General features: G+C 44.4%; 1 protein-coding gene, 1 long non-coding RNA gene and 38 other non-coding genes across 44 annotated transcripts in view; 2 read left to right on the top strand and 38 right to left on the bottom strand.

Annotated features, from left to right (window-relative positions):
• The window catches only part of LOC149950979 (uncharacterized), a 277,136-nt gene that overhangs the window by 82,252 nt on the left and 173,900 nt on the right, over positions 1-20,984 (top strand). The gene's annotated exons all lie outside the window — the stretch shown is intronic.
• Positions 1-20,984, top strand: part of LOC149950985 (prostatic acid phosphatase-like) — a 164,404-nt gene that overhangs the window by 76,940 nt on the left and 66,480 nt on the right. The window lies entirely within an intron of this gene.
• On the bottom strand, positions 4,036-4,108 carry TRNAR-ACG (transfer RNA arginine (anticodon ACG)). The gene has a single exon. It is a non-coding gene; the product is annotated as a tRNA-Arg (tRNA).
• TRNAR-ACG (transfer RNA arginine (anticodon ACG)) lies at positions 4,305-4,377 on the bottom strand. Its single transcript has one exon. It is a non-coding gene; the product is annotated as a tRNA-Arg (tRNA).
• Positions 4,441-4,513, bottom strand: TRNAR-ACG (transfer RNA arginine (anticodon ACG)). The gene has a single exon. It is a non-coding gene; the product is annotated as a tRNA-Arg (tRNA).
• TRNAR-ACG (transfer RNA arginine (anticodon ACG)) lies at positions 5,019-5,091 on the bottom strand. The gene has a single exon. It is a non-coding gene; the product is annotated as a tRNA-Arg (tRNA).
• TRNAR-ACG (transfer RNA arginine (anticodon ACG)) lies at positions 5,155-5,227 on the bottom strand. Its single transcript has one exon. It is a non-coding gene; the product is annotated as a tRNA-Arg (tRNA).
• On the bottom strand, positions 5,291-5,363 carry TRNAR-ACG (transfer RNA arginine (anticodon ACG)). Its single transcript has one exon. It is a non-coding gene; the product is annotated as a tRNA-Arg (tRNA).
• TRNAR-ACG (transfer RNA arginine (anticodon ACG)) lies at positions 5,426-5,498 on the bottom strand. Its single transcript has one exon. It is a non-coding gene; the product is annotated as a tRNA-Arg (tRNA).
• Positions 5,697-5,769, bottom strand: TRNAR-ACG (transfer RNA arginine (anticodon ACG)). Its single transcript has one exon. It is a non-coding gene; the product is annotated as a tRNA-Arg (tRNA).
• Positions 5,834-5,906, bottom strand: TRNAR-ACG (transfer RNA arginine (anticodon ACG)). Its single transcript has one exon. It is a non-coding gene; the product is annotated as a tRNA-Arg (tRNA).
• TRNAR-ACG (transfer RNA arginine (anticodon ACG)) lies at positions 7,938-8,010 on the bottom strand. Its single transcript has one exon. It is a non-coding gene; the product is annotated as a tRNA-Arg (tRNA).
• On the bottom strand, positions 13,498-13,570 carry TRNAR-ACG (transfer RNA arginine (anticodon ACG)). Its single transcript has one exon. It is a non-coding gene; the product is annotated as a tRNA-Arg (tRNA).
• Positions 14,214-14,286, bottom strand: TRNAR-ACG (transfer RNA arginine (anticodon ACG)). Its single transcript has one exon. It is a non-coding gene; the product is annotated as a tRNA-Arg (tRNA).
• On the bottom strand, positions 14,349-14,421 carry TRNAR-ACG (transfer RNA arginine (anticodon ACG)). The gene has a single exon. It is a non-coding gene; the product is annotated as a tRNA-Arg (tRNA).
• On the bottom strand, positions 14,753-14,825 carry TRNAR-ACG (transfer RNA arginine (anticodon ACG)). The gene has a single exon. It is a non-coding gene; the product is annotated as a tRNA-Arg (tRNA).
• On the bottom strand, positions 15,025-15,097 carry TRNAR-ACG (transfer RNA arginine (anticodon ACG)). Its single transcript has one exon. It is a non-coding gene; the product is annotated as a tRNA-Arg (tRNA).
• On the bottom strand, positions 15,160-15,232 carry TRNAR-ACG (transfer RNA arginine (anticodon ACG)). The gene has a single exon. It is a non-coding gene; the product is annotated as a tRNA-Arg (tRNA).
• TRNAR-ACG (transfer RNA arginine (anticodon ACG)) lies at positions 15,432-15,504 on the bottom strand. Its single transcript has one exon. It is a non-coding gene; the product is annotated as a tRNA-Arg (tRNA).
• TRNAR-ACG (transfer RNA arginine (anticodon ACG)) lies at positions 15,702-15,774 on the bottom strand. Its single transcript has one exon. It is a non-coding gene; the product is annotated as a tRNA-Arg (tRNA).
• On the bottom strand, positions 15,974-16,046 carry TRNAR-ACG (transfer RNA arginine (anticodon ACG)). Its single transcript has one exon. It is a non-coding gene; the product is annotated as a tRNA-Arg (tRNA).
• On the bottom strand, positions 16,243-16,315 carry TRNAR-ACG (transfer RNA arginine (anticodon ACG)). The gene has a single exon. It is a non-coding gene; the product is annotated as a tRNA-Arg (tRNA).
• TRNAR-ACG (transfer RNA arginine (anticodon ACG)) lies at positions 16,379-16,451 on the bottom strand. The gene has a single exon. It is a non-coding gene; the product is annotated as a tRNA-Arg (tRNA).
• Positions 16,651-16,723, bottom strand: TRNAR-ACG (transfer RNA arginine (anticodon ACG)). Its single transcript has one exon. It is a non-coding gene; the product is annotated as a tRNA-Arg (tRNA).
• TRNAR-ACG (transfer RNA arginine (anticodon ACG)) lies at positions 16,787-16,859 on the bottom strand. Its single transcript has one exon. It is a non-coding gene; the product is annotated as a tRNA-Arg (tRNA).
• TRNAR-ACG (transfer RNA arginine (anticodon ACG)) lies at positions 17,059-17,131 on the bottom strand. Its single transcript has one exon. It is a non-coding gene; the product is annotated as a tRNA-Arg (tRNA).
• TRNAR-ACG (transfer RNA arginine (anticodon ACG)) lies at positions 17,464-17,536 on the bottom strand. Its single transcript has one exon. It is a non-coding gene; the product is annotated as a tRNA-Arg (tRNA).
• TRNAR-ACG (transfer RNA arginine (anticodon ACG)) lies at positions 17,736-17,808 on the bottom strand. The gene has a single exon. It is a non-coding gene; the product is annotated as a tRNA-Arg (tRNA).
• TRNAR-ACG (transfer RNA arginine (anticodon ACG)) lies at positions 17,872-17,944 on the bottom strand. Its single transcript has one exon. It is a non-coding gene; the product is annotated as a tRNA-Arg (tRNA).
• On the bottom strand, positions 18,008-18,080 carry TRNAR-ACG (transfer RNA arginine (anticodon ACG)). The gene has a single exon. It is a non-coding gene; the product is annotated as a tRNA-Arg (tRNA).
• TRNAR-ACG (transfer RNA arginine (anticodon ACG)) lies at positions 18,280-18,352 on the bottom strand. Its single transcript has one exon. It is a non-coding gene; the product is annotated as a tRNA-Arg (tRNA).
• TRNAR-ACG (transfer RNA arginine (anticodon ACG)) lies at positions 18,416-18,488 on the bottom strand. Its single transcript has one exon. It is a non-coding gene; the product is annotated as a tRNA-Arg (tRNA).
• Positions 18,552-18,624, bottom strand: TRNAR-ACG (transfer RNA arginine (anticodon ACG)). The gene has a single exon. It is a non-coding gene; the product is annotated as a tRNA-Arg (tRNA).
• On the bottom strand, positions 18,824-18,896 carry TRNAR-ACG (transfer RNA arginine (anticodon ACG)). Its single transcript has one exon. It is a non-coding gene; the product is annotated as a tRNA-Arg (tRNA).
• TRNAR-ACG (transfer RNA arginine (anticodon ACG)) lies at positions 19,096-19,168 on the bottom strand. The gene has a single exon. It is a non-coding gene; the product is annotated as a tRNA-Arg (tRNA).
• On the bottom strand, positions 19,501-19,573 carry TRNAR-ACG (transfer RNA arginine (anticodon ACG)). Its single transcript has one exon. It is a non-coding gene; the product is annotated as a tRNA-Arg (tRNA).
• Positions 19,773-19,845, bottom strand: TRNAR-ACG (transfer RNA arginine (anticodon ACG)). The gene has a single exon. It is a non-coding gene; the product is annotated as a tRNA-Arg (tRNA).
• Positions 19,909-19,981, bottom strand: TRNAR-ACG (transfer RNA arginine (anticodon ACG)). Its single transcript has one exon. It is a non-coding gene; the product is annotated as a tRNA-Arg (tRNA).
• TRNAR-ACG (transfer RNA arginine (anticodon ACG)) lies at positions 20,045-20,117 on the bottom strand. The gene has a single exon. It is a non-coding gene; the product is annotated as a tRNA-Arg (tRNA).
• On the bottom strand, positions 20,317-20,389 carry TRNAR-ACG (transfer RNA arginine (anticodon ACG)). The gene has a single exon. It is a non-coding gene; the product is annotated as a tRNA-Arg (tRNA).

Here is a 20,984-nt window from a genome sequence, read left to right as displayed (position 1 = left end):
ACCCGGTCGAAAGCCTTCATAAGGTCCAGCTGGACCATAATGCCACCCTCTTCGCGAAGGCGGAGGTTCTCGGCGACATCTGACAACAGTCTCGTGGAGGTAGAAATGTCCCGACCACGAACCGCACCCGTTTGCGTAGATGACGTAATGTTCGGCAAAAGCGACGCTACTCGGAGAGCAAAAACTTTGGATAAAATTTTATAATCAGTATTGAGTAACGTAATAGGCCTCCAGTTCTTTAAAAGAGTTAAATCACCAGTCTTGGGCAAAAGGATAATAAGACCTATTTTCATGCTGCGCGGAATTTGACCCTGGTCACGGGCGATATGGGCTAGGCGAAGAAAGTCATCCTTAATAAGCGGAAGAAAAAACCGCCAAAACTCCACCGTCAAACCATCAAGTCCCGGACTCTTATTGGGCTTCATAGACCCCAAGGACCGCTCGAGTTCCTCCCAGGTGACAGGCAACTCAACCGCGTCACGATCAGCTTTCGATACCCGGTCCCGGACCCGATTGCTAAAACTTCGACTCTGGGCCTCGCAAATAGGCTCATGAGTATAAAGGGCATTATAGAAATCAAAAATTTGCTGACGGATGAGACGCCCGTCGCGAAAGACCTCTCCTGATGAAGACACTAAACGACCAATCGATTTTATACTCTGACGATGAGTCTCCAGGCGTAGAAAATAGCGCGTGGGTCGCTCACCCAATTCTTTAAAATCCGTCTTAGCGCGTACGACCTGGCCACAAAGCACCTCAGAATCGAAATCCGCCAATGCCTGCTTAGCGTCCAGCAACTCCGGCAAACAAGTGGGATCGGACACGTAGCGAGACTCGAGGTGAGAAATCCGAACCAATAAAGCAGCGCGAGAACTTCTCAACTTCTGAGCGCGAGCTTTGCCGTAGAACATGGCGTAATCCTTAATACAAACTTTAAGATTTTCGTACCATTGAAAAATATCTACACGGTATTCGACGGTGTCGCGACTCCGATCAACAATACGCTGGATACCCGTACGAAAGCGCTCCTCTTGAAGTAACGTAGAGTTAAACGCCCAGACCCCAGGGCCGCGCTGGACGCCACTGGGATCAAAGACGAAAGACACGGCCTTGTGGTCAGAAAAAGGAACATTCAAGATTAGATTCCGCGAACAATTATGCGCATCCGTTGGGCGAATAAATAAATAGTCAATCCGCGACATGACAAAGTTCCCGAATACGAAACCGGAACGAGTATAATATTACGACACTATAACTTTCAGGGGGGGGAGGGGGGAGTCGTGGAGATCAGTAAGGAGGGAAGATTCAAAAAGTTCCAAATGTAACCTTGAGAATCTGACCCACGCACTAAACTCGAGGGAAATTTAAATACTTATTTCCCCGTGCCGTATGTATCGAATTTATTTGTTCGGATCCTTAGAGTCGGTATTGTCACAGAGTAGGTAAATGAAATCAATAGTAGCTATGCAAAACAGTAACTCTTTTATTTGTACTAGTTTAAAAAAAATAAATATAAAGAAACTGGCTTTGGCTAGCCTGACGTAAATAAAAATAGTTAACTATCACCAATTTCGTATTTAGTTTCGGATGTGGAGGATTTGACAGACTAGATGATAAAGGAGTATGGCTGCTCTGACAGTTGAACAAAAGAACTAAATCTACGGGGTTTCTGGTCTAACAAAAGGGGTGGCATATAATCGTCTGCTAAACTCGCAGGAAATTAGGTCGGGACATAAGAGTTTCAGTTTACACAATACATTTAAACGAAATAAAGAAAAATTATAAAGGAAATGTTCAAAAGTACTTATCGCTCTTCAAGTAACCTTCCAAGGAAGAACCGCACATAACTTCTACACCAAAGTCATCGCGCACAACCACGAATTCGACCGAAATACCCGCACAAGTACCGTGCACTTTTAACCTTCATGTCGAACCGCGTCACCGAATGCTGTATACCACATTCTGATCACCCTTGAAGAAACGATTAAAACAAAACTAAAGAAAAACTGACTGCCTTGTACAAAGTTGTCTTGGCTTTATATACAAGATAAATAGATGACCCCTTATCTTATCGGGGTGTGTAAAAACGAAAAAGCTACGGGGCTGCCAGAATAGGCCAGATAAATGAAATGAAACAAAAACAATATATGAATGGTCCCTAGAGGGCTATGCTGAGGGGAAAAAAATGATAAAAAGTAGAAAAATAACAAGATGATCACTCCCGAAAGTTAAAGGGTCGTGATAATAATCAAAATGATCGGCGTGAGAAGCCCTCCAGGGATCATAAAGATCAAGACTGGTAAGCCAAAGCTTAAAACTCGTAGGCGGAACGGCGGAACGAAGATTAGAAACGGGGCGACGATCGAGAGATGAGTTTAAAATATCATTAAAATCCCCTGCTATAATCGGACGAGGTAAAAGCGAACACCACAACTTCGCCGAAGACATAAAAAGAGAACGCGACGGCGCGTCATTCGGAGCATAAATATTCGCGAAATCCATAGGAACATCGTCAACTACCGCGGAGACAGAAAGAAATCGGCCACAGTCGCTTCGAAAAACTCGCGAAGGAACAATATCCAGCCCAGCCCGAAAGCAGGTCGCTACACCGCAAAAAGTAGTAGTAGGGTCATTATCCCAAAAAACGCGGCCGCGAAAAATTTTCCGAAAAGTACTCACATGTTCATTCGTCCAGTGTGTCTCTTGTAAAAAAACCACATCATACGCGTCCATAAAAATAAGCACTTCCGACATCTTATTAACATTCCGAAGACCATTGACGTTAAGAGAGACGATTTTTAATGGCATTAAAGGAACCGGGGACAGGCGTGACAACAGTTGGCAGGGACGTAGAAGGCAACTTGGCAGGTGCGATGGCATTCGATTCCGTAGAGTAGACGTTCGTCTTCTTAGGAGGAGGCTGGCGTTTATCAACATCCGAGCCACTCGTCGAAGTCAAGAATCTCTTACCAACGTCCTTCGTAACGTGCTTGGTAAATTTTGGCCGATCAACATTGTCGCCCCCCTGGGCAACCATGCCTTGAGAGGACTCTTTGTCTGAAAGAACCTGATCAGTAGTCAGGCACGCATCCTGTTCTTCGACCATCCTATCAGCGACCGTATCCGCGGATTCAACAACTTCAGAGCGAGTTGGACAGGAACGAGCCACATGACCTTGCTTCTTACAACGAAAACAGATAAAAGAGGGACAGTCTTTATACAGGTGGCTCGAAGAGAGACACCCATTACAAACTTTACTCTGAGAGGAGTGACGAACCTGATAAAAAGTCTCCCGACCTAAAACGTCTTTGATCTTTAGACCGTACGGTAACGAACTGACACATTCGGCAAGGCGAACCTTGACCGAACGAATTCCAAAATAAATTCCGGCGTCATTTTTAGTCCAGATAATTCCGCCACGCAACTCACATTGTAAGCTTTCCAATTTCTCCTTCACCGCTTCGTCACTCACAAACTCAGGTAAACCATAGATATGGACAATAACTGTTTTCCTCGCTATCCCAGACACATCAAAACGCGTCTCTCCTACTTCGATCCCAGCATAAAGACACAATTCCGCTTCTTCCTCGCGTAAGAAGGTGACGTAATAGCCACCCTCCGTAGCAACAACCGACGAGACCGTATTAGGCCCGTAATCCAAAATACATGCCGTCAAAATTTCTTGCTTCGAAACTTCTTTCACGACGCATTCCACAAAAATGGAACGTTTTAAAACATCCATCCTGGAATTCAGAAGAAAACCCAGGAGGGCACGAAAAACGAAAAATAAACTGCGCGAATTAGTAAATTTTAAATTAAGCAAACAAAATGTTAGAAAAAGAACCGAAACTAAGGCTTAGCGAGAAGACGAGGAGAGCAAAGAAAAACGAACCGCACTCTCCAAAAAACCAAACGCGCCTGGAATCTTCTGCTCCGTAGACAGACGCGTTATCCGTTTCGCCACAAGCCCCCGCAATAGCATTATGATGGAAAACCAAAAAAGAGACACGTTTTAAATAATTTGAAAAAATAAAACGAGCTTGCCAGGATTCGAACCTGGAATCTTCTGCTCCGTAGGCAGACGCGTTATCCGTTGCGCCACAAGCCCCCGCAATAGCATTATGATGGAAAACCAAACAAGAGACACGTTTTAAATAATTTGAAAAAAACGAGCTATCCAGGATTCGAACCTGGAATCTTCAGCTCCATAGACAGACGCGTTATCCGTTTCGCCACAAGCCCCCGCAATAGCAATATGATGGAAAACCAAACAAGAGACACGTTTTAAATAATTTGAAAAAAAACGAGCTTGCCAGGATTCGGACCTGGAATCTTCTGCTCCGTAGGCAGACGCGTTATCCGTTGCGCCACAAGCCCCCGCAATAGCAACATGATGGAAAACCAAACAAGAGTCACGTTTTATATTATTAGAAAAAAAACCGAGCTTGCCAGGATTCGAACCTGGAATCTTCTGCTCCGTAGGAAGACGCGTTATCCGTTGCGCCACAAGCCCCTGCAATAGCTTAATGATGGAAAACCAAACCAGAGAAACGTTTTAAATAATTTGAAAAAAACGAGCTTGCCAGGATTCGAACCTGGAATCTTCTGCTCCGTAAAACAGACGCGTTATCCTTTGCGCCACAAGCCTTCGCAATAGCCTTATGATGCAAAACCAAACCAGAGACACGTTTTAAATAATTTGGAAAAACAAACAAGAGACACGTTTTAAATAATTTGAAAAAAAAAGAGCTTGCCAGGATTCGAACCTGGAATCTGCTGGTCCGTAGACAGACGCGTTATCCGTTGCGCCACAAACCCCCGCAATAGCAATATGATGGAAAACCAAACAAGAGACACTTTTTAAATAATTAGAAAAAAAAACCGAGCTTGCCAGGATTAGAACCTGGAATCTTCTGCTCCGTAGGCAAACGCGTTATCCGTTGCGCCACAAGCCCCCGCAATAGCAACATGATGGAAAACCAAACAAGAGTCACGTTTTATATTATTAGAAAAAAAACCGAGCTTGCCAGGATTCGAACCTGGAATCTTCTGCTCCGTAGGAAGACGCGTTATCCGTTGCGCCACAAGCCCCCGCAATAGCAATATGATGGAAAACCAAACAAGAGACACGTTTTAAATAATTAGAAAAAAAACCGAGCTTGCCAGGATTCGAACCTGGAATCTTCTGCTCCGTAGGAAGACGCGTTATCCGTTGCGCCACAAGCCCCCGCAATAGCGATATAATGTAAAACCAAACAAGAGACACGTTTTAAATAATTAGAAAAAAAACCGAGCTTGCCAGGATTCGAACCTGGAATCTTCTGCTCCGTAGGCAGACGCGTTATCCGTTGCGCCACAAGCCCCCGCAATAGCAATATGATGGAAAACCAAACAAGAGACACGTTTTAAATAATAAAAACAAAACCAAGCTTGCCAGGATTCGAACCTGGAATCTTTTGCTCCGTAGGCAGACGCGTTATCCGTTGCGCCACAAGCCCCCGCAATAGCAATATGATGGAAAACCAAACAAGAGACACGTTTTAAGTAATTAGAAAAAAAACCGAGCGTGCCAGGATTTGAACGTGGAATCTTCTGCTCCGTAGGCAGACGCGTTATCCGTTGCGCCACAAGCCCCCGCAATAGCATTAGGATGCAAAACCAAACAAGAGACACGTTTTAAATAAGTTGAAAAAAAACGAGCTTGCCAGGATTCGAACCTGGAATCTTCTGCTCCGTAGGCAGACGCGTTACCCGTTGCGTTACAAGCCCCCGCAATAGCATTATGATGGAAAACCAAAAAAGAGACACGTTTTAAATAATTTGAAAAAAAAAACGAGCTTGCCAGGATTCGAACCTGGAATCTTCTGCTCCGTAGGCAGACGCGTTATCCGTTGCGCCACAAGCCCCCGCAACAGCAGTATGATTTAAAACAAGCCAGAGAAGCGTTTTAAATAATTTAAAAAAAAACTCTTTTGCCTGGATTCGAATCTGGAATCTTCTGCTCCGTAGACAGACGCGTTATCCGTTGCGCCACAAGCCCCCGCAATAGCATTATGATGGAAAACCAAACCAGAGAAACGTTTTAAATAATTTGAAAAAAAAACGAGCTTGCCAGGATACGAACCTGGAATCTTCGGCTCCGTAGGCAGACGCGTTCTCCTTTGCGCCACAAGCCCCTGCAATAGCTTTATGATGGAAAACCAAACCAGAGAAACGTTTTAAATAATTTGAAAAAAACGAGCTTGCCAGGATTCGAACCTGGAATCTTCTGCTCCGTAAACAGACGCGTTATCCGTTGCGCCACAAGCCTTCGCAATAGCCTTATGATGCAAAACCAAACCAGAGACACGTTTTAAATAATTTGGAAAAACAAAAAAAAGACACGTTTTAAATAATTTGAAAAAAAAGAGCTTGCCAGGATTCGAACCTGGAATCTTCTGGTCCGTAGACAGACGCGTTATCCGTTGCGCCACAAACCCCCGCAATAGCAATATGATGGAAAACCAAACAAGAGTCACGTTTTATATTATTAGAAAAAAAACCGAGCTTGCCAGGATTCGAATCTGGAATCTTCTGCTCCGTAGTCAGACGCGTTATCCTTTGCGCCACAAGCCCCCACATTAGCAAAATGATGGAAAACCAAACAAGAGACACGTTTTAAATAATTTGAAAAAAAAAGAGCTTGCCAGGATTCGAAACTGGAATCTTCTGCTCCGTAGACAGCCGCGTTATCCGTTGCGCCACAAGCCCCCGCAATAGCATTATGATGGAAAACCAAACAAGAGACACATTTTTAATAATTTGAAGAAAAAAACGAGCTTGCCAGGATTCGAATCTGGAATCTTCTGCTCCCTAGACAGACGCGTTATTCGTTGCGCCACAAGCCCCCGCAATTGCAATATGATGGAAAATTAAACCAGAGACACGTTTTAAATAATTTGAAAAAAAAACCGAGCTAGCCAGGATTCGAACCTGGAATCTTCTGCTTCGTAGGCAGACGCTATATCCGTTGCGCCACAAGCCCCCGCAATAGCAATGTGATGGAAAACCAAACAAGAGACACGTTTTAAATAATTTGAAAAAAAAACGAGCTTGCCAGGATTCGGACCTGGAATCTTCTGCTCCGTAGGCAGACGCGTTATCCGTTGCGCCACAAGCCTTCGCAATAGCCTTATGATGCAAAACCAAACCAGAGACACGTTTTAAATAATTTGGAAAAACAAAAAAAAGACACGTTTTAAATAATTTGAAAAAAAAGAGCTTGCCAGGATTCGAACCTGGAATCTTCTGGTCCGTAGACAGACGCGTTATCCGTTGCGCCACAAACCCCCGCAATAGCAATATGATGGAAAACCAAACAAGAGTCACGTTTTATATTATTAGAAAAAAAACCGAGCTTGCCAGGATTCGAATCTGGAATCTTCTGCTCCGTAGGCAGACGCGTTATCCTTTGCGCCACAAGCCCCCACATTAGCAAAATGATGGAAAACCAAACAAGAGACACGTTTTAAATAATTTGAAAAAAAAAGAGCTTGCCAGGATTCGAAACTGGAATCTTCTGCTCCGTAGACAGCCGCGTTATCCGTTGCGCCACAAGCCCCCGCAATAGCATTATGATGGAAAACCAAACAAGAGACACATTTTTAATAATTTGAAGAAAAAAACGAGCTTGCCAGGATTCGAATCTGGAATCTTCTGCTCCCTAGACAGACGCGTTATTCGTTGCGCCACAAGCCCCCGCAATTGCAATATGATGGAAAATTAAACCAGAGACACGTTTTAAATAATTTGAAAAAAAAACCGAGCTAGCCAGGATTCGAACCTGGAATCTTCTGCTTCGTAGGCAGACGCTATATCCGTTGCGCCACAAGCCCCCGCAATAGCAATGTGATGGAAAACCAAACAAGAGACACGTTTTAAATAATTTGAAAAAAAAACGAGCTTGCCAGGATTCGGACCTGGAATCTTCTGCTCCGTAGGCAGACGCGTTATCCGTTGCGCCACAAGCCCCCGCAATAGCATTATGATGGAAAACCAAACCAGAGAAGCGTTTTAAATAATTTGGAAAAAAAACGAGCTTGCCAGGATTCGAACCTGGAATCTTCTGCTCCGTAGGCAGACTTTTTTTTTTTTTTTTTTTTTTTTTAATTATATCATTAAAAAATACATTTTTAGTGTATATTACAAAAGTTGCGAGACCAATATTTATAAAATAATAACAACAATCATAAAAATACAGGAATTCTAATGCGTTTGTGTATATTAACCCAAAACCAACTCTTGGAAAGCGATATATATATATGAATGCAATTAAAGAACAATAGTTAACCCCTTAAAACAGACTGGAGTGCTTTTTAAAGACTATTGACACTGTTAAATTAGAGTTCTTAAAATATTTTTGACAACATGTTAGTAAATTCTTTATCTTTATCTTTAAAAATTTTAATGGTTTTACGTATTTCGCATTTAAATTTTGCATAAAATCTATGTTGAACTACTACGAGAGGTATGTTTTGATTGAAATTATAAAAGGAACGGCAGTCCAGAATAAGGTACTTTAAAAGAGATACCATGAAATGTATTATTTTTAACTCGTGAGAATTTAAAGATATCGGGCATTTACCTTGAAAAACAATAAAACAATTTCGAACAAAGCCGGGATTGGTAAAATAATCGACTTTTAAACAAAGTTTATCTTTAAATAGCCATGACCACCAGGCCTCAACAATGCTACACCCAAATAATATATGTGATAATGTTTCTTCTGCGTTTTTACAAAAAGTACACATGGGAGAGATCTGCGGATCGAACAAATGAATACGTTTGTTAAGAAATAGCGCGTGATGAACAATTCTTAAATTATTATCGCGTTGTTCGGGACTTAAAACTCGTCCTTTTAACCAACTCCATCCTGGTTTGGGTAAGGGACCTCCTAAATATTCCCGCCACTTAAGCTCACCGGATGACTCGTAATTTCGAACCGAAAGGTAGCGCTGATATAGTTCTTTAGCCGAGGCCGCCAAATAGTCCAATTCGGTGTTGTCTTTGGAAAAAACACGTATTGCGTTCTCGACTGGAACCCGCGACGAAGAAGCGTACACGCGGTCGAAAAAAACTTTCGGCAAAGATTCTTTAATAACGGAATAAACGCGTTTGACATCCAGAGCCCGCTGCATCGAGGCATCAATATCGCATAGTTCCAATACACTGTCCTCTGGAAGAAAACCAGGTACGACTCCGTAACAAAAATCGCGGAGACATAGTAGTCCGTGCGAAAGAAACGGAAGCCGTGACCGCGAAGTCAGAGTAGATAGATCAACACGCTGACTATAAAACACCGGCTCGTGGAACGGATCGGCTGCCATCTGTAGACGTAAATTCTGCGAAGTGAGAAATGTCTGCCAGGCAATCCACATTTCGCGATAACGCGGAGAAAGACGACTTAATAACGGCTGAGTTAACTGGCACCGTAAAACATTAATTCCGGGGCTGGAAGTACCGTCAAAAGGATTCAAGAGTGCCACGGCAAGATCTCTCTGCCAAGAAGGACAATCCGCGCGCAGAATCGCCTGCAACGCCTTCAAACGGAACGCGCACGTTTTCCATTTCAAATCAATCAGTCCATAGCCACCCAAACGCTTAAGGCGAGTAAGAGTATCGTACGAAACCTTATGGGCCTTAGAACCCCAGATGAACGCCAACGCCACTTTGCGAAACTCCACCGCGTAACGGTCAGGAAACGGAACCGATCGAAGAGTATGCCACAAAATGGACATAGCCAAAGTGTTAACTAAAATAACTTTGCCGGTAACCGTTAAATGCCGCGCTTGCCAAGTTCGTAAAACTTTTTTAAATTTTTCTAAACGCGAAGACCAATTAAGTTCCAGAGTATCATTGTGAGACGAACCAACATAAACGCCAAGAACCTCTAGCGGATCCGAAGAAATAGTTATCCCAGAAATTACTTCAGGGACATTGGAACGATCTGAGCCAAGCCATAAACCGCGACACTTGGCCAAATTTAAAACTGCGCCCGAACCTTCCGAAAAGCGGTTATATTCAGCAACAACCTCCTCCACCGACTGCCGGTCGCGAACGACTACCGTATTGTCGTCAACGTGAATGCGCAAAAGAGGAGCCGAATGGATGCCCGGCCACGAAACTCGGACAATAGACCGTCGACGCTCCAACGCGAAAACTAAGGCTTCGGATGTTAGAACGTAAAGAAGGGGGCTAAGCGGACAACCCTGACGAACCGAGCGTCCGAGTTGGAAAAATTCAGTTAGATAGCCATTAATCTTCAAACATGACCTGCTACCTATGATAAACGTTTGAATCCACCCACAAAAAATTGGCCCGAATCCAAAAGCCCGCAAGACAGCAAAGAGATACGGCCAAGACACGCAATCGAACGCTTTGGACAAGTCCAACTTCAACAGGATGCCACCAGAGTCTACACCTTGAAGGTAATCGATAGTGTCAAGTAAAAGTGAAGGGGTACTTATTGCCCCACGACCTTTAATCGCGCCGGTCTGACGATCCGAAATTATCGTCGGCAAAACCGCCGAAAGCCGCATAGCCTGGATCTTCGCGAGAATCTTATAATCAGCATTGAGGAGCGTGATAGGACGCCAGTTTGAAACGTAGCGTAAGTCGCCGCTCTTAGGCAGCAGCACGATCATACCTTCTTTCATACTCGGAGGCAGGCAACCGTCCGCCTGGCAAAAAGAGATCAGCGCCAGAAACTCAACCTTAATTTGCGGAAGAACGAATTTCCAAAATTCATTGGTAAGTCCATCCTTCCCTGGACTCTTACCACTGGGAAGCTGCCCCAGGGTTAACGTAACATCCGTCCAAGTCACCGGGCTATCACAGATAGCACTTGCGTCGTCCGATAACCGAGTTGGAAGATGCGCCGCGTATTCCTCCACCGAAAAGCGATTGACAGGTTGACTTCTGTACATATCGCTAAAATGCTCGAAAATTCTATGACGAACATCCGACGGATCTACTAGTAGAGTGCGCGACGCGGAATAGATGTACCGTACATTTTTCTTACATTGGCGATACTTTTCTAAGCGTAAAAAATAGGCTGTCGGCTGTTCACCGTCCGTCCGCCACAATTGATTGGAACGGATCACGGCCCCCCGGAGGGAATTCCGATCAAAGAAATTAAGATCGTCGGTCTTAGAAGTCAACTCCGACGCGTCAATGAGACCATTACGGAAATCAACATGAGCTTGGTCTACCGCTAACCGTAACGCAGTACGACGCTCGCGACTACGCGTAGCTTGTAATTTTCCAAAAAACATAGCGTGATCACGCAACGAAGTCTTCAACCTCTCGTACCAGGCAATGACCGACGTGGAGAATTCCGGCCAAGTACGACTACGACGAATAATGCGACTCACAGCGTCACGATACGAATCCGATTCGAGAAAGCTTGCGTTGAAAGACCACGTACCAGGTCCTATGGCTACCCCGTCGAGATGAAAACGCAGTTCCACGAAATTGTGATCCGATAGCGAACACGGCAGAATTTGACAAATCTGGACATTTTTACGTTCCGACTCGGGGACAAAAATATAATCGATACGCGATTGTACATACTTCCCGAAAACATAACCTGCCCATGACCAGTCAAACACGTGGGGATGCGTGACCCTCCAGACATCAACGAGATGGAGCGAGCTTATGAAGTGGAAGAGCTCTGTAGGGCGTAAACGAGATGCTGCCAGCGGAATAGGATAACGGTCCCGAGTGCGACTAACGACATCATTAAAATCTCCCACGACTACTGGACGCTGCAAACGAGAAACCTCATTTCGGAGCCGCGCGTAAAAAGGCACCCGATCATTCGCGTCATTAGGTAAGTACGCGTTAACAATATCTATCGACACATCATCGAAGTTAAGCGACACAATAACGAACCGTCCCTCATTACTGACGATCACGCGTGAAGCGATAGCAGATAAACCCGGCCGAACAAGCGTTGCCACGCCGCGAAAACCGGTCGTCGAATCATTGTCAAAAAATACTTGACCACGCCATAGAGACTTAAACCGATGCGCGTGCTCCGCTAACCAATGCGTCTCCTGAAGGCAAATAATGTCATACGGCTTACTAAGTTCCAAAAACTCTAAAATCTTCTGATCATCCCGCAGTCCACGAATATTACAACTGGCCAAACGCATCATTGCGACTTAGGTCCCACCGCCATCCACTTTCTCCTTCGCCGCCAACTGATCCCCGTTCTCTGGAGCCTCCATCCGAAGCTTTTCCCACGAACCAAAACGCCTGATAGCTATGGCCTTCTCAAAAGTTTTATTGTCACGGAGCCTTTTAGAATATGACGATTTACTAGTCGAAGCGGACAAAGACAAATTACCAGTGTGGCGGACACCATCATCACTACCAGTGGAAGTAGAAATCGGTCTCTTAGCGGCGCTTAACGATAAATTTGAGGAGGGATCTTTATCAGCCATTTCTTTAGGAGTAACCGCATCCACGTCGGGTGGAAGTTGTGGATTCACCGCTTCCCCCTGATCCATCGGCAATTCATGAACAATAGCGTTGCCCACTTTTGCGTTGACTTGAGCAGGCCGGCCTTGGGCGCCCTTCTCCCAATCCGGACATTGACGGATTCCGTGACCTTGAAGGTCGCACTTTCGACAACGAAAATCGGGGCATTGGCGATATAAATGAGATGTGGAAAAACATTTGTTACAGACCTTGGCCTGACGGTCGTGGCGGAGACGGTAATTAGTTTCAAGACCCAAGACATCACGAATACGAATAGTATAAGGCAAACTTGACACGCCCTCCGGTAATGACACTTTTATCGACCGTTGGCCGTAATATTTTCCATTTTCCCGCGCCCACATCACGTCAGACTTTATCTCGCATTTCATGCTGACAAACTTATCTTTCACCGCTTCATCTGTGACAAATTCCGGTAGACCAGATAACGTCATCAAAACCTCGCGGCTCCCAACCTTTGCAACGACACATTCTACGCCTCCAATCTCCATACCATGTTCAACGCAAGTATCCGCATCTTCCAATGTTATAAATGTGACAAAAAAGCCACCCAAAGTAGCGACCACTGACGAATATGAATCCAAACCAAAATGCGCTTTCAAATCATCTTCTACCAAATTAACGGCCGTCGCTTCAGAAGCGACGAAAACCGTACGTCTTAAAACTTCCATAATTTAAATTAGTTAAAGGGGTTAAAGACCCTGCAATGCAGGGTCAAAGATTAAAAATTAATTAACAACTCAATAAACTGGGATTATAGAATACTAAATTAAATTTAAAAAAACACTAAGCCTAGGCTTAAACGCAAGAAGAGACTAGAAAAACGGAGCGGAAAAATCGGCAACCGCACTCTACAAAAGCTCAAGCGAGACCCCTATCCGTTGCGCCACAAGCCCCCGCAATAGCATTATGATGGAAAACCAAACCAGAGAAACGTTTTAAATAATTTGAAAAAAACGAGCTTCCCAGGATTCGAACCTGGAATCTTCCGCTCCGTAGGCAGACGCGTTATCCGTTGCGCCACAAGCCCCCGCAATAGCATTATGATGGAAAACCAAACCAGAGAAACGTTTTAAATAATTTGAAAAACAAACGAACTAGCCAGGATTCGAACCTGGAATCTTCTGCTCCGTAGGCAGACGCGTTATCCGTTGCGCCTCAAGCCCACGCAATAGCAATATGTTGGAAAACCAAACAAGAGACACATTTTAAATAATTTGAAAAAAAAACGAGCCTGCCAGGATTCGAAACTGGAATCTTCTGCTCCGTAGGCAGACGCGTTATCCGTTGCGCCACAAGCCCCCGCAATAGCAATATGATGGAAAACCAACCAAGAGACACATTTTAAATAATTTAAAGAAAAAAACGAGCTTGTCAGGATTCGAATCTGGAATCTTCTGCTCCCTAGACAGACGCGTTATTCGTTGCGCCACAAGCCCCCGCAATAGCAATATGATGGAAAACCAAACAAGAGACACGTTTTAAGTAATTAGAAAAAAAACGAGCTTGCCAGGATTCGGACCTGGAATCTTCTGCTACGTAGGCAGACGCGTTATCCGTTGCGCCACAAGCCCACGCAATAGCATTATGATGGAAAACCAAACCAGAGAAACGTTTTAAATAATTTGGAAAACCAAACAAGAGACACGTTTTAAATAATTTGAAAAAAAAAACGAGCTTGCCAGGATTCGAACCTGGAATCTTCTGCTCCGTAGGCAGACGCGTTATCCGTTGCGCCACAAGCCCCCGCAATAGCATAATGATGGAAAACCAAACCAGAAAAGCGTTTTAAATAATTTAAAAAAAAACGAACTTGCCAGGATTCGAACCTGGAATCTTCTGCTCCGTAGGCAGACGCGTTATCCGTTGCGCCACAAGCCCCCGCAATAGCATTATGGTGGAAAACCAAACCAGAAAAGCGTTTTAAATAATTTAAAAAAAAACGAACTTGCCAGGATTCGAACCTGGAATCTTCTGCTCCGTAGGTAGACGCGTTATCCGTTGCGCCTCAAGCCCCCGCAATAGCAATGTGATGGAAAACCAAACTAGAGAAGCGTTTTAAATAATAAAAAAAAACGAGCTTGTAAGGATTCGAACCTGGAATCTTCTGCTCCGTAGGCAGACGCGTTATCCGTTGCGCCACAAGCCCCCGCAATAGCATTATGATGGAAAACCAAACCAGAGACACATTTTAAATAATTTGAAAAACAAACGAGCTAGCCAGGATTCGAACCTGGAATCTTCTGCTCCGTAGGCAGACGCGTTATCCGTTGCGCCACAAGCCCCCGCAATAGCAATGTGATGGAAAACCAAACAAGAGACACGTTTTAAATAATTTGAAAAAAAAACGAGCTTACCAGGATTCGAACCTGGAATCTTCAGCTCCGTAGACAGACGCGTTATCCGTTTCGCCACAAGCCCCCGCAATAGCATTATGATGGAAAACCAAACAAGAGACACGTTTTAAATACTTAGAAAAAAAACCGAGCTTGCCAGGATTCGAACCTGGAATCTTCTGCTCCGTAGGCAGACGCGTTATCCGTTGCGCCACAAGCCCCCGCAATAGCATAAAGATGGAAAACCAAACCAGAAAAGCGTTTTAAATAATTTAAAAAAAAACGAACTTGCCAGGATTCGAACCTGGAATCTTCTGCTCCGTAGGCAGACGCGTTATCCGTTGCGCCACAAGCCCCCGCAATAGCATTATGATGGAAAACCAAACCAGAGAAACGTTTTAAATAATTTGAAAAACAAACGAGCTAGCCAGGTTTCGAACCTGGAATCTTCTGCTCCGTAGGTAGACGCGTTATCCGTTGCGCCTCAAGCCCCCGCAATAGCAATATGATGGAAAACCAAACAAGAGACATATTTTAAATAATTTGAAAAAAAAACGAGCTTGCCAGGATTCGAACCTGGAATCTTCTGCTCCGTAGGCAGACGCGTTATCCGTTGCGCCACAAGCCCCCGCAATAGCAATGTGATGGAAAACCAAACTAGAGAAGCGTTTTAAATAATAAAAAAAAAACGAGCTTGTATGGATTCGAACCTGGAATCTTCTGCTCCGTAGGCAGACGCGTTATCCGTTGCGCCACAAGCCCCCGCAAAAGCAATGTGATGGAAAACCAAACAAGAGACACGTTTTAAATAATTTGAAAAAAAAACGAGCTTACCAGGATTCGAACCTGGAATCTTCTGCTCCGTAGGCAGACGCGTTATCCGTTGCGCCACAAGCCCCCGCAATCGCAATGTGATGGAAAACCAAACAAGAGACACGTTTTAAATAATTTGAAAAAAAAACGAGCTTACCAGGATTCGAACCTGGAATCTTCAGCTCCGTAGACAGACGCGTTATCCGTTTCGCCACAAGCCCCCGCAATAGCATTATGATGGAAAACCAAACAAGAGACACGTTTTAAATAATTAGAAAAAAAACCGAGCTTGCCAGGATTCGAACCTGGAATCTTCTGCTCCGTAGGCAGACGCGTTATCCGTTGCGCCACAAGCCCCCGCAATAGCATAATGATGGAAAACCAAACTAGAGAAGCGTTTTAAATAATAAAAAAAAACGAGCTTGTAAGGATTCGAACCTGGAATCTTCTGCTCCGTAGGCAGACGCGTTATCCGTTGCGCCACAAGCCCCCGCAATAGCATTATGATGGAAAACCAAACCAGAGAAACGTTTTAAATAATTTGAAAAACAAACGAGCTAGCCAGGATTCGAACCTGGAATCTTCTGCTCCGTAGGCAGACGCGTTATCCGTTGCGCCACAAGCCCCCGCAATAGCAATGTGATGGAAAACCAAACAAGAGACACGTTTTAAATAATTTGAAAAAAAAACGAGCTTACCAGGATTCGAACCTGGAATCTTCTGCTCCGTAGGCAGACGCGTTATCCGTTGCGCCACAAGCCCCCGCAATAGCAATGTGATGGAAAACCAAACAAGAGACACGTTTCAAATAATTAGAAAAAAAACCGAGCTTGCCAGGATTCGAATCTGGAATCTTCAGCTCCGTAGACAGACGCGTTATCCGTTTCGCCACAAGCCCCCGCAAAAGCATTATGATGGAAAACCAAACAAGAGACACGTTTTAAATAATTAGAAAAAAAACCGAGCTTGCCAGGACTCGAACCTGGAATCTTCTGCTCCGTAGGCAGACGCGTTATCCGTTGCGCCACAAGCCCCCGCAATGGCATTGTGATGGAAAACCAAACAAGAGACACGTTTTAAATAATTTGAAAAAAAAACGAGCTTGCCAGGATTCGAACCTGGAATCTTCTGCTCCGTAGGCAGACGCGTTATCCGTTGCGCCACAAGCCCCCGCAATAGCAATGTGATGGAAAACCAAACAAGAGACACGTTTTAAATAATTAGAAAAAAAACCGAGCTTGCCAGGATTCGAATCTGGAATCTTCAGCTCCGTAGACAGACGCGTTATCCGTTTCGCCACAAGCCCCCGCAATAGCATTATGATGGAAAACCAAACAAGAGACACGTTTTAAATAATTAGAAAAAAAACCGAGCTTGCCAGGATTCGAACCTGGAATCTCCTGCTCCGTAGGCAGACGCGTTATCCGTTGCGCCACAAGCCCCCGCAATAGCAATATGATGGAAAAGCAAACAAGAGACACGTTTTAAATTATTAGAAAAAAAACCGAGCTTGCCAGGATTCGAGCCTGGAATCTTCTGCTCCGTAGGCAGACGCGTTATCCGTTGCGCCTCAAGCCCCCGCAATAGCAATAAGATGGAAAACCAAACAAGAGACACGTTTTAAGTAATTAGAAAAAAAACGAGCTTGACAGGATTCGGACCTGGAATCTTCTGCTACGTAGGCAGACGCGTTATCCGTTGCGCCACAAGCCCCCGCAATAGCATTATGATGGAAAACCAAACCAGAGAAACGTTTTAAATAATTTGAAAAAAACGAGCTTCCCAGGATTCGAACCTGGAATCTTCTGCTCCGTAGGCAGACGCGTTATCCGTTGCGCCACAAGCCCCCGCAATAGCACTTTGATGGAAAACCAAACCAGAGAAACGTTTTAAATAATTTGAAAAACAAACGAACAAGCCAGGATTCGAACCTGGAATCTTCTGCTCCGTAGGCAGACGCGTTATCCGTTGCGCCTCAAGCCCCTGCAATAGCAATATGATGGAAAAACAAACAAGAGACACATTTTAAATAATTTGAAAAAAAAAAGAGCTTGCCAGGATTCGAACCTGGAATCTTCTGCTCCGTAGGCAGACGCGTTATCCGTTGCGCCTCAAGCCCCTGCAATAGCAATATGATGGAAAAACAAACAAGAGACACATTTTAAATAATTTGAAAAAAAAAAGAGCTTGCCAGGATTCGAACCTGGAATCTTCTGCTCCGTAGGCAGACGCGTTATCCGTTGCGCCACAAGCCCCCGCAATAGCATTGTGATGGAAAACCAAACAAGAGACACGTTTTAAATAATTTGAAAAAAAAACGAGCTTGCCAGGATTCGAACCTGGAATCTTCTGCTCCGTAGGCAGACGCGTTATCCGTTGCGCCACAAGCCCCCGCAATAGCAATGTGATGGAAAACCAAACAAGAGACACGTTTTAAATAATTAGAAAAAAAACCGAGCTTGCCAGGATTCGAATCTGGAATCTTCAGCTCCGTAGACAGACGCGTTTTCCGTTTCGCCACAAGCCCCCGCAATAGCATTATGATGGAAAACCAAACAAGAGACACGTTTTAAATAATTAGAAAAAAAACCGAGCTTGCCAGGATTCGAACCTGGAATCTTCTGCTCCGTAGGCAGACGCGTTATCCGTTGCGCCACAAGCCCCCGCAATAACAATATGATGGAAAAACAAACAAGAGACACATTTTAAATAATTTGAAAAAAAAAAGAGCTTGCCAGGATTCGAACCTGGAATCTTCTGCTCCGTAGGCAGACGCGTTATCCGTTTCGCCACAAGCCCCCGCAATGGCATTGTGATGGAAAACCAAACAAGAGACACGTTTTAAATAATTTGAAAAAAAAACGAGCTTGCCAGGATTCGAACCTGGAATCTTCTGCTCCGTAGGCAGACGCGTTATCCGTTGCGCCACAAGCCCCCGCAATAGCAATGTGATGGAAAACCAAACAAGAGACACGTTTTAAATAATTAGAAAAAAAACCGAGCTTGCCAGGATTCGAATCTGGAATCTTCAGCTCCGTAGACAGACGCGTTTTCCGTTTCGCCACAAGCCCCCGCAATAGCATTATGATGGAAAACCAAACAAGAGACACGTTTTAAATAATTAGAAAAAAAACCGAGCTTGCCAGGATTCGAACCTGGAATCTTCTGCTCCGTAGGCAGACGCGTTATCCGTTGCGCCACAAGCCCCCGCAATAGCAATGTGATGGAAAACCAAACAAGAGACACGTTTTAAATAATTAGAAAAAAAACCGAGCTTGCCAGGATTCGAATCTGGAATCTTCAGCTCCGTAGACAGACGCGTTATCCGTTTCGCCACAAGCCCCCGCAATAGCATTATGATGGAAAACCAAACAAGAGACACGTTTTAAATAATTAGAAAAAAAACCGAGCTTGCCAGGATTCGAACCTGGAATCTCCTGCTCCGTAGGCAGACGCGTTATCCGTTGCGCCACAAGCCCCCGCAATAGCAATATGATGGAAAAGCAAACAAGAGACACGTTTTAAATTATTAGAAAAAAAACCGAGCTTGCCAGGATTCGAGCCTGGAATCTTCTGCTCCGTAGGCAGACGCGTTATCCGTTGCGCCTCAAGCCCCCGCAATAGCAATAAGATGGAAAACCAAACAAGAGACACGTTTTAAGTAATTAGAAAAAAAACGAGCTTGACAGGATTCGGACCTGGAATCTTCTGCTACGTAGGCAGACGCGTTATCCGTTGCGCCACAAGCCCCCGCAATAGCATTATGATGGAAAACCAAACCAGAGAAACGTTTTAAATAATTTGAAAAAAACGAGCTTCCCAGGATTCGAACCTGGAATCTTCTGCTCCGTAGGCAGACGCGTTATCCGTTGCGCCACAAGCCCCCGCAATAGCACTTTGATGGAAAACCAAACCAGAGAAACGTTTTAAATAATTTGAAAAACAAACGAACAAGCCAGGATTCGAACCTGGAATCTTCTGCTCCGTAGGCAGACGCGTTATCCGTTGCGCCTCAAGCCCCTGCAATAGCAATATGATGGAAAAACAAACAAGAGACACATTTTAAATAATTTGAAAAAAAAAAGAGCTTGCCAGGATTCGAACCTGGAATCTTCTGCTCCGTAGGCAGACGCGTTATCCGTTGCGCCTCAAGCCCCTGCAATAGCAATATGATGGAAAAACAAACAAGAGACACATTTTAAATAATTTGAAAAAAAAAAGAGCTTGCCAGGATTCGAACCTGGAATCTTCTGCTCCGTAGGCAGACGCGTTATCCGTTGCGCCACAAGCCCCCGCAATAGCATTGTGATGGAAAACCAAACAAGAGACACGTTTTAAATAATTTGAAAAAAAAACGAGCTTGCCAGGATTCGAACCTGGAATCTTCTGCTCCGTAGGCAGACGCGTTATCCGTTGCGCCACAAGCCCCCGCAATAGCAATGTGATGGAAAACCAAACAAGAGACACGTTTTAAATAATTAGAAAAAAAACCGAGCTTGCCAGGATTCGAATCTGGAATCTTCAGCTCCGTAGACAGACGCGTTTTCCGTTTCGCCACAAGCCCCCGCAATAGCATTATGATGGAAAACCAAACAAGAGACACGTTTTAAATAATTAGAAAAAAAACCGAGCTTGCCAGGATTCGAACCTGGAATCTTCTGCTCCGTAGGCAGACGCGTTATCCGTTGCGCCACAAGCCCCCGCAATAACAATATGATGGAAAAGCAAACAAGAGACACGTTTTAAATTATTAGAAAAAAAACCGAGCTTGCCAGGATTTGAGCCTGGAATCTTCTGCTCCGTAGGCAGACGCGTTATCCGTTGCGCCTCAAGCCCCCGCAATAGCAATAGCAATAAGATGGAAAACCAAACAAGAGACACGTTTTAAGTAATTAGAAAAAAAACGAGCTTGACAGGATTCGGACCTGGAATCTTCTGCTACGTAGGCAGACGCGTTATCCGTTGCGCCACAAGCCCCCGCAATAGCATTATGATGGAAAACCAAACCAGAGAAACGTTTTAAATAATTTGAAAAAAACGAGCTTCCCAGGATTCGAACCTGGAATCTTCTGCTCCGTAGGCAGACGCGTTATATGTTGCGCCACAAGCCCCCGCAATAGCATTTTGATGGAAAACCAAACCAGAGAAACGTTTTAAATAATTTGAAAAACAAACGAACTAGCCAGGATTCGAACCTGGAATCTTCTGCTCCGTAGGCAGACGCGTTATCCGTTGCGCCTCAAGCCCCTGCAATAGCAATATGATGGAAAACCAAACAAGAGACACATTTTAAAT

The sequence above is a fragment of the Leiobunum rupestre genome, chromosome 3, assembly GCF_980474605.1.
Source record: "Leiobunum rupestre chromosome 3, qqLeiRupe1.1.hap1, whole genome shotgun sequence".
Classification (NCBI taxonomy): domain Eukaryota; kingdom Metazoa; phylum Arthropoda; class Arachnida; order Opiliones; family Sclerosomatidae; genus Leiobunum; species Leiobunum rupestre.
The sequence above is the reverse complement of the archived record's forward strand: the minus strand, read 5'-3'. Positions and strand labels throughout refer to the sequence as shown.